This window comes from Quercus suber, unplaced genomic scaffold, assembly GCF_002906115.3.
Source record: "Quercus suber isolate HL8 unplaced genomic scaffold, Cork oak 2.0 scaffold_262, whole genome shotgun sequence".
NCBI lineage: Eukaryota > Viridiplantae > Streptophyta > Magnoliopsida > Fagales > Fagaceae > Quercus > Quercus suber.
The window spans coordinates 477,350-487,913 of NW_027069718.1; the positions used below are offsets into that span (position 1 = coordinate 477,350).

General features: G+C 31.1%; 1 long non-coding RNA gene across 1 annotated transcript; it reads left to right on the top strand.

The window, feature by feature from the left end:
- The first annotated feature begins 4,363 nt into the window (after positions 1-4,363).
- On the top strand, positions 4,364-5,319 carry LOC136070816 (uncharacterized). Its single transcript, XR_010632063.1, has 3 exons — positions 4,364-4,473; positions 4,676-4,773; positions 5,094-5,319. It is a non-coding gene; the product is annotated as an uncharacterized LOC136070816 (long non-coding RNA).
- Positions 5,320-10,564: the final 5,245 nt, after the last annotated feature.

The following is a 10,564-nucleotide window of genomic DNA, read 5'->3' on the forward strand; positions in this document are numbered from 1 at the left end:
CAAAATAAGAAAAGAGAATAGTAGCAAATATAAAAATGGCAATTTCAAGTTTTCAACTAGTTGAGATAATAGTGTATTAATTTTATAGTTATACAGTCCCCACCCCCCCCAATAACAAATAAGTTTAGATCATAACATTTTTCATAAAATATGTCGCAACTATCCAAGTGGCAAGTTATGAATGGTAAATGATAAAAAGGTCACGTTAACAGATACTCTTAGGAGACAATTGTTAATAAACCATAACAGAGAAGTTTTGACACAACTTTCATGAGAAATATGAAAAGCTCTCAACAATATTTATTGTTTTATCATTCTCCGATAAAATTTTTCTAAAGATAATTTCTAAACCAATGCTCTAAAGGAATTGGTTAACATTTCCCATGTTAAATGATGGACCTAAATTAAAACTAGGCGAAAATGCACTTTTCGTCCCTACATTTTGGGTCAATTTCCATTTGGTCCCAAAATTGATTTCTTTGCAAATTTCATCCCTAAAAAAGGATAATCGTTTTTAAAATAGTCCCTGCCGTCAACCCACTCACGGTAACCTACTACGTGGCAGACGGAATGCCGTTTTTGCTGACATGGGCTGACGTGGCCATTAAATTATATTAAAAAGAAATTATTTGGCATTTTTGAATGCCACATCAGCATTTTAATTTTTTTTAAAGCCATGTCAGAAATTTAAACAAAAAATAAATTAAAATTTTAAAAATAGCCTAAAATCTAATTTAATCATTTTTTTTTAACTTTTCATTAATTTTTCTAAGAACGTAACAGTTTACTCTTCGTGTTCTTCCCAATCCAAGAAACAAACCCAGCAAACAAATCCAATCTCCAGCAACCAAATCCAATCTCCATCACTGCCAGGAAAACAAAAAATAAATCCAACAAACCCATAAACTCATAAATTTCACATTCAAATTATCAAATTCCTATCCAAATTCATCTTGATCATGAATCCCGAATATTCAATCCAACAACAACCCAGAATATTCAATCCCAGGAACAAAAGAATAGAAACCCACCATCTCCCTCGTCAACCCAATCATATGGGTTTGAGAGCCACTGCCTGGGTGTGTGCGTTGGTGAACGGCAGGGGTGGAGGTAAGGTGTTTGGGCATGGCTAAGATCAGGCCAGATCACAACCCAAACTGATTCGAATCAGCGGACCCAACCACCGATCCGTGTTCACAACACCCACCGATCCGAGTTCACCAAAACCACCGAGCGGCGGTGCTCTTCTTCACCGAGAGGCGGCGCTCTTCTTCACCAGACCCACTTCTCCAAGCCCTCACTGCTCACATTCTTCAATCAAACCCACCAAATCATCACCAACATCAACATCATCCCCATCACGATCCTTACCTGCATCAATCTATGAAACTCAACCCCCACAAACTCCATCCTCAAAATCAACACCAACATCATCAAAAATTCCAAGAAATCCCATGATCAAACCAGATACGGTTTGATCATGAGATCGGTTTTGTGGGTCTTCAATTTAAAGGGTTATGGGTTCTCTTGATCTTGGCTCTTGAGAGATGAGAGATGAGAGAGTGAGAGATGAGAGATGAGAGAGTTGAGAGATGAGAACAAGATGGAGCTTAAGCTTGAGCTTGAGCTCCATTGTCTTCAATACTGTTTGGCTCTTGAGAGATGAGAGAGTGAGAGATGAGAACAAGATAAAGCTTCAGCTTCAAATTTTACGGCTTGTAAAAGTAATTTTTTTTTTGTTTGTTTTTCATTTTTTTAAATAAAATTAAAATGGAGAAATCTGGTGTTTATTTTTAATAATATTAAAATTAATATTGAGAGTAGCGCTGATGTGGCATTCAAAAAATGCCAAATAATCTTTTTTAATAATATTTTAATGGCCACATCAGTGCCACGTCAGCAAAAACGGTATTCCGTCTGCCACGTAGTAGGTTTCAGTGAGTGGGTTGATGGCAGGGACTATTTTAAAAACGATTTTCTTTTTTTATGGATGAAATTTGCAAAAAAATCAATTTTGGGACCAAAATGAAAATTGACCCAAAATGTAGGGACGAAAAGTGCATTTTCGCCTTAAAACTAATAATAATCTACCAACTTAACTACTGTGAAAACTGTTATTTGTAGCATTACTCATAGCTTAGACTAAACTCTTCCGCTAGGCCACACAACCCCAAGTAGAAGTCCCTAGATAGTCAGTAAAATCTTTTAAAGAATCCAAATATATTAGTAAATAATTTTTTTAAAATCCAATAGAAAATATTTTGGGCTATGAATTATCTTGTAGGAGTACTACTATTAACTAAGCCCTAAATTTTAGTCAATAGATAGATATCCCTGTGTTAGTCAGTTGTGCCTTCTATCTGACTCTTTTTTAGACTGTTCAAATGCTTCTATATGTGTATAAATTTTAGAATAAAATCTCTAGTCTACACACTAAAAAGAGAGATAAGAGCAAGCCTCTCTCTCTCTCTCTCTCTCTCTCTCTCTCTCTCTCTCTCTCTCTCCAAAATTAAAATTGATTACCTAAAATATTATCTCCTTACATCTCTCTTAACAGTCCCTTTCACAAGTAAAGCAAAGTTTTTACTTTTACAAGTTTTTTTTATCTTCGGTCTTTTGACTTTAAGGATTCATTTAGTTGGGGGGAGAGAAAATTGGGATGATAAAGACTGGGTAAGGGATGAAAAAAAAATTGAAGAAATAGAAGAGATTTTAGTTTTATTCATTTATGTTTAGTTGGAGGGTGAAAAAGTGGAGGGATAGAAAATATAATTTGTATAAATTTAGTCCCATGGCCTATTACATAACTTTTTTATTTTTTATTTTATATTTATATATATATATATATATATATTTTTTTCTCTTTTTTTTGTCAATGTGTTGTGGTATATTTAATATTTATTTATTTTAAATCAATGGTTTTTTTTTTTAATAAATGGTGGATTGAATAATATGTTAATTTTAATTATAATGTTATTCTATTAATTTTAATTGATAATAAGTAATTTTTTAATGTAATGATTAAAAGAATTTTTTTTATATTATGTAATAAGGACATAATTGTAAATTTATACCAAATTTATCTTTCATCGTCTCATTTTTCTTCTCAATCAAACAAATGAGTTTTTTCTCTCTTGACTTTTTCATCCTCTAACCAAACACATATAGAGAAACAAAATTTATTTTATCTTCTCACTTTTTTATTCATTTCCCATTTTTTATATTCTCACTTTTCTACTCCTCCAACTAAACAAATTGGTGGGAGATATTTGGTTGGAGTGATTTTGGAGAGAGAAAGTGGTGGGCCCTGAGCTCTAGCTTTTTTATCCTCAAGCCCACCACTTTTCAATGCCCCAAATTGGAGAGAAAATGGGATGGAGAAAATGTTTGATGGAAATTACTCATCTACCCTTCTCCTCCCCAAACTAAAATCAATGTTAACTCTTTTTTTTTCTTCTTCATCTTCTTCTTTTTATGGGTACTTTGTTGAACGTTTGACTTGCTTATTTTATTCCACAAAAAATTTATTTTTCCTTAATAAACTCTTTNTCCCATAGGCTTGGACCCTAGTTAGCTTCAAACTCCTTTGGTTTGTTGTAGAACACTGTAGGGTCATACAGGCAAGGTACACACATATACATGTACATATATTCTTTGTGTTTATGTTTGACTGTTTTGGTTAGGTTGTATCAGTTGTATAATTGTATTGCTGGAAATGGTAATTAAATTACTAGAATGAGTTTGAAATGGTTTACTGTACTTTGCACTTTCAATTTTGAAGTATCAATTTTATCCCTTGGTCAATCAACGGGTAGTTGTCCCTATTATTAGTGGATTGGATTGTTGTCACTCTTCTAAAGGTACTGAGAAATTCCAAGGAAAGTAAAAATGTAGTCTTTATTGTAATTATTTCTTGGATTTTCTAGTTGTGGAAATTCTGTAATTCAAAGTTGTAGAAATTTTTTTTTTCTCATTTTTCCAAGAGATAATTTCTGGAACCATTTTGGGCATATCTTTAATGAGACATCTTTGTGTAATATACTTGGGATTTAGAAATCTTTTTCTTTTGATAAGTAAAATGTAATAGCCACTCCTTGGCATTTAAAATTTAAGAAACATTGAGATGGTATAGTGACTACTCTATTGGCAAGACATTGTAGATTTACAAAGCACGTTGCCATGCATTTACAAATATTATCTTGTTTTAGTTGATTAAGCCAGATATTTTTATGTACAGATTAATATTTGCTAATTAGGATTCTTAGTTGTCCCTGTTATTATTGGGTTGAAGTGACATTAGTTTCTGAGATTGCTATAGTGACATTACATGCATGAATTTTTTTTTTTTTTTATTAGCTATAGATTCTTATAATTTGTATTTTAAAAAATAAACAGAGACAAAAATGAGATGGAAGAGATATGTCCACTCAATGAAAACGTAGTAGAGAGGAGATGGAAGTATATGAGGAAGAGGTAATGAGGTGAATTATCCTAATGCACACCAACCATGTCAACATTCAGTATAAACAAGTTATGTGGCTGAGCCTCATTAAAAAAAAGAAAAAAAAAGTAGGAAAGATTCATGTCAACATTCCCTAAATACCTTCCTCCGACCTATATAGTTAGTTGTTCATGTAATGGCTACATTAATTTTTCTTTTTTATTTAATGTGCAGAGTTCAAGTTCCCAGCCATCAAACCTGGTTCATTCCTTGTCATATCAGCATTCGCTATATTACCATTGCAAGCACCCTTCCTCAATCCACAAATGGAGGTATGGTAGAAAGGATTTAGTCCCATTATGATTATTTTAATTTATATCCTAAAGTCACTTGCTTTGTTTCTCTTTTGACATAGTGTTTGCAAAGTGCTCAAGAGAATTCTAAATTACTAATGCAGGTTATTCATTAGTACTTGGCCTAATTATAGGTCCAAAACAATTTTCCATGCCAAAACAATCATCAAGATTTTGTATGAGCAAAAAATCCAACCAATTGTTTTTTCTTTTAGGTTTGCATTATTAGTTGACTTTGTCCATATTCACATTATTTGGAAATTTTTTAATCTTTTTTCCTTTGCTTTATCAATTTACAGGAGCTAAATTTGGTAATGGAGAGCTTCCTTCAAACCAAATCTCAGTGCATTATAAGTTTCTATAGCTTTTGAGCAACTATATATTTGAGCTAATTGGCTACAACTGTGATCTTTATTTGTAAAATTACCAAGTAGTTGATGCAAAATTTTTTGCAGAAATATTGAATGTAATTTTTAACTATTGATAACAAAACATTTTGGCAGACTTTGAAATCTAAAATTATTTTGAAATGTAGTCATAGCTTGCGGCTGGTTTGGTGTGTTTTTGCTTTTGCTTGGTTGCTTCATTTTGTTATTTCCTAACAAGAATGTCATTAACTATTTTCATTAGAATGCATAATTTATTAGCTTCTCAATTTTACACTCTCTTTCCCTTCATATTTTGGATATCAAGTTCTTCAAGAACACGCTTTAAGGCCTAAATTAATTTTAGGTTTCAATTTCAAGTTCTTCAAGAAAACACACCAAGGCCTAAATTGTTTTAAGTTTCAATTTTTTTTTCTTCTTTAGAGTTCACAGTTACAACATTGTATGGTCTAAATATATAGCTTGTTTGGAATCATTTAGAGGAGCAAATGTTTCCTAACAAATAACGTTTGCTTTAGGTCACTTTTTTTTCATTGAGAAAATTTAACACCATAATGGCACCAAAAAAGTTGAGAGGGGTTTGATTAAAATACCAATGAGATGTCAAAAATCATCAAGTTGTCTTGAAAACCTCTAACATGACCGAAATATCTTTACAATCACTAAAAAAAAAAAACCAAGATATCACTCTAACATGGCCAAATTGAGTGGTTTTGATGCTATTATGGTAATTTTCAAAATATTTAGTATTTTAATCATTCTAGGTATTTTTAGCGCTACTTTGTTCATTTTCAATGATTTTTTTTTTATTAATTTCGAAAGTTTAAAAAAGTATTTTAGTCATTTTATAGCTTAATGAAATTATTTTGGTAATATTTGAGGCGTTGGGGTATTTTAGTAATTTTTATATTTTTAGGACTATTTTTTGAAATCCTTAATTTCCAGGGATTTTTATTAATTTTCAAGTTTATAACTATTTTGGAAAAATTAATTGTTAACATTTTAGTTATTACCAAGATTGTTATGAATCGATAAAAGTACAATCATATGTGATATTGGTACTGTTTAATGTGACTAAAAAATAATAAAACTATTGAATATAGCAAAAGTATGATCATATATGATTTGGTACCACCCAATGTAACATTAGAACCATCAAATGTGAGAAAAAAATAATGGTACCACCAAATATGACAAAAGTATAATTAGATGTGATGTTGGTACTGCTCAATGTGATGATGAAACTATCAAATATGAGAAAAAAATTAGGGTACCATTGAATGTGACAACAGTACAGTCAGATGTGATGTTGGTATTACCTAATGTAACGATGGAACTGTCAAATATGAGAATTTTTTTTTCGAATATGACAAAAGTATTGTCAAATGCGATGTTAGAATTGCATAATGTGAGGATGAAATTGTCAAGTGCGAGAAAAAATAACGGAACCATCAAATGTGACAAAATAACTGTCACATGTGATGTTGGAACCACATAATGTGATGATGAAATTGTCAAATATGAGAAAAAAAATAAGGGAACCGCCAAATTTGACAAAAGAACTGTCACATGTGATGTTGGAATTGTATAATGTAACGATGAAATCGTCAAATGTGAGAAAAAATAAGGGAACCACCAAATGTAACAAAATAACTGTCACATGTGATATTAGAATTACACAATGTGAAAATGAAACTATCAAATGTGAGGATTTGGTAACATGGTATTATTTATTACTATCAAATGTGAGAAAAGAATAATGGTACCACTAAATGTGACAAAAGTACAATTAGATGTGATGTTGGTACTGCCCAATGTTATGAAAATTGTCAAATGTGAGAAAAAAAATAGAGTACCACCGAATGTAACAAAAGTACAATCATTTTTTTAGGTTTAAGTAATTTTTTAGGTTATGGGGTCATTTCAGCCATTTTTTAGTTTTCAATATCATTAAGTTTTTTTTAAGGTTTAAATGGTCTTCTAGTAGTTTTAAAGGGTTTCGTTTTCAAGTGTTATGGGGTATTTTTGGTCATTTTTTTTTTTTACGTTTTTTTGGTTATTTTGATCATTTTTTATGTTTTAGGACAATTTCATAATTTTTTTTAGGTTTTAGGGTCATTCGGTCATTTTTTAAGTTCTAAAGGTATTTTGATCATTTTTTATGTTTTAAGGGTATTCTGATAATTGTTGAGGGTTTTGAGGGTATTTTGGTCATATTCAAGTTTAATGAGGTATTTTGGTCATTTTATAATTTTCAATGGCATTTCATTTTTTTTTTTAAGGTTTTAGGGTCATTTTGGTAATTTTTAAGGTTTTATGGGTATTTCGGTAATTTTTTAGGTTATAAGGGCATTATTATTACTTTCTAAGTGACAAGGTCATTTTAGTCATTTTCTAGATTTCATTGTCATTTAGATAATTTTTTTTAGTATCTAAGGGTATTTTGAGAACATTTTAGGTTTAGAAGGTATTTTAGTAATTTTTTAGATTTTAGGGTTATTTCAGTCAATTTTAAGGTTTTAAGGATATCCCAATAATTTTTTTAGAGTTTTGAGGTTATTTTGGTAATTTTCAATTGTTAGAATGCATTTTGGTAATTTTAGTATATTTAAGGGTATTTCAGAATTTTTGAGAATTTAGGAGTATTTTTGTTATGTATATTTGTAGATTATTAGGTAATTCGGTGGAGTTAGGTTGGGTTGGCTACGCCTATATGTAATGTTAGTACAGCTTAATGTGACAATGGAACTGTTAAATATGAGTTAAAAAAAAAGAGAACCATTGAATGTGACTAAAGTACGATCATATGTGATATTAGTACTGCTTAATGTGAGGATAGAACCATTAAATATAAGGAAAAAAAAAGAAAAGAAACTACCAAATATGATAAGAGAACTGTCACATGTGACGTTGAAACTACACAATGTGAGGATGAAACTGTCAAATGTGAGAAAAAAATAAGGGAACTACCAAATGTGACAAAAGATCACATGTGATGTTGGAATTGCACAATGTGAGAATAGAATAGTCAAATGTGAGAAAAAAAGTAAGAAAACCATTGAATGTGATAAAAAAAAACTGTCACATATGATGTTGAAATTATACAATGTGAGAATGGAACCGTCAAATATGAGAAAAAAGTAAGGGAACCACCAAATGTGACAAAAGAATTGTCACATATGATGTTGGAACTATACAATGTGAGGATAAAACAGTCAAATGTGAGAAAAAAAAGTAAGAGAACCACTGAATGTGACAAAAGAACAGTCACATATGATGTTGGAACTGCACAATGTGAGAATAGAACCGTCAAATATGAGAAAAAAGTAAGGGAATCACTAAATGTTACAAAAGAATTGTCACATGTGATGTTGGAATTGCATAATATGAGGATGAAACCATCAAATGTGAGAAAAAAGTAAGGGAACTACCGAATGTGACAACAGAACTGTTACATGTGATGTTGGAACTGCACAACGTGAGAATGAAACCGTCAAATGTGAGGAAAAAGTAAGAAAACTGCCAAATGTGACAAAAGAACTATCAAAAGTGACGTTGGAACTGCATAATGCACAATATGAAGATGGAACCATCAAATGTGAGAAAAAAGTAAGGGAACTGCCAAATGTGACAAAAGAATTGTCACATGTGACGTTGAAACAACACAATGTGAGGATGAAACCATCAAATGTGAGAAAAATGTAACCTGGTATAACAGGTTGTCTACTAGTAGGTACCGTACCCCCTTTTTTTTGAGGGGGGTACGACAGAATTACCCTTTAGTGTTATACTAGGAGTAACTTGAACCAACCTATTATATAATATATTATAATTATAATTATGATAGATAATCAACTTTTATGATGTATTAATTATGATGTATAATCAACATTTATGATCTTGCTCCCTAAAAAAATAAAGATGATAAGAATGGAAATGAGAAATACTATGTCTACAATATTTTTACAATAAATTATAAGTTGTAGGTTGTTACTGAGCGTTACTGGTGGGTAAAAAAGTAACTTCAGTGATGAATTTAAATTAAAACCAGTAACAACTTACTATCTAAGATTTGTTACGAAATTGTTGTAAAGTTTTTCTCATATTATGTTACAACTTGAGCATATCCCATACTCCAAATTAGGTAATTGACCAGACCATTATTGTCTTTTCCAACACAATTAATTGTCTATGGTAAAGACTTTAATGGTTGAATAAGAGATTTAGAGTTCAATCCTAGTCTATACCAAAAACTAATTGGTGCATTGATCTGATGATAATGAACACAATTATCAAAAGCAGACGCATATGATGAAACTCTATAAAAAAAAAAAGAAAAAAAAATTATTTCTGGATTAAGTCACTTAAATTGTTCAATATAAATAGACATACTACTATACAAGTATCTACCATTCTAACAATTCAAATAAGCGTATTTTGAGAGAGATAGAGAGAGAGGTGAAGATGAAGAAGTTTGCTGTGTTTGTCATGGTTTCTTTTGTTCTTGTATCAAGTCTACTTACTCTTTCTCAAGGTAAAGCTATTTTGATAACTTTGTGAAATTTTGGCTGTGTTATGTCACCTCAATTTAAGAGAAAGTCACGAAAATTTTGATTGCTCAAATGATATCTACCTCTATTTGCAAAATAACGTGTATTTTATCTCTTGTATTTGATTCTATAGGTCAGCAATCTGTTTGCTCTCAACAGATGGTTTTAGAGGGCACATGTGACGAAATCAATTGCGGAACAAGCTTTCCATCGAGTGCACAACCCAGGAACTGCTCTTGCCAACCAGCTTTGCTGATCTGCAAAGCTTATGTACATGCGACGTTTTCACTTGCGGAGAAGATAAACCCATTGAACCAACCCCTTTGCCTTTGGGGGTTAATTAGTCCTGTGAGATATTGTCCACCTAATTGAATGGTATCATGTTTAGTTCATATTCAAGAACTTCATAATAATTTGTAGTAACCAATGTAATAGCAATGACAGTGGATCCTTTCTCGAAAAATTAATGGTGGACTCTTTCTTCCTCTAATGCAACATCATTCCTACAGAATATATGTTGCTTTTCATGATAATAGTAATAAGTAATAGCAACTATAAACAAGAGTCTAAATGACTAAACATCTTCTTAATTTACTTGAAATGATAATACATTACAATAGAACTTATTTTTATATTGAAAGCTATATACAAACCAAGATTTAAATGAGTAAATAAATGAGCAAACGTCATCATTTTGTTTCAATTTTTTTTAAGTTTTAAGCTGGATCGTATCGAGACATATTCCAACTGTATTGGCATTTTCTTTTTCAAAAAATAAAAATGGTTGGGCGAACAAGAAGACGTTTCTTGACGGTATTTGTATCAGATATGTGT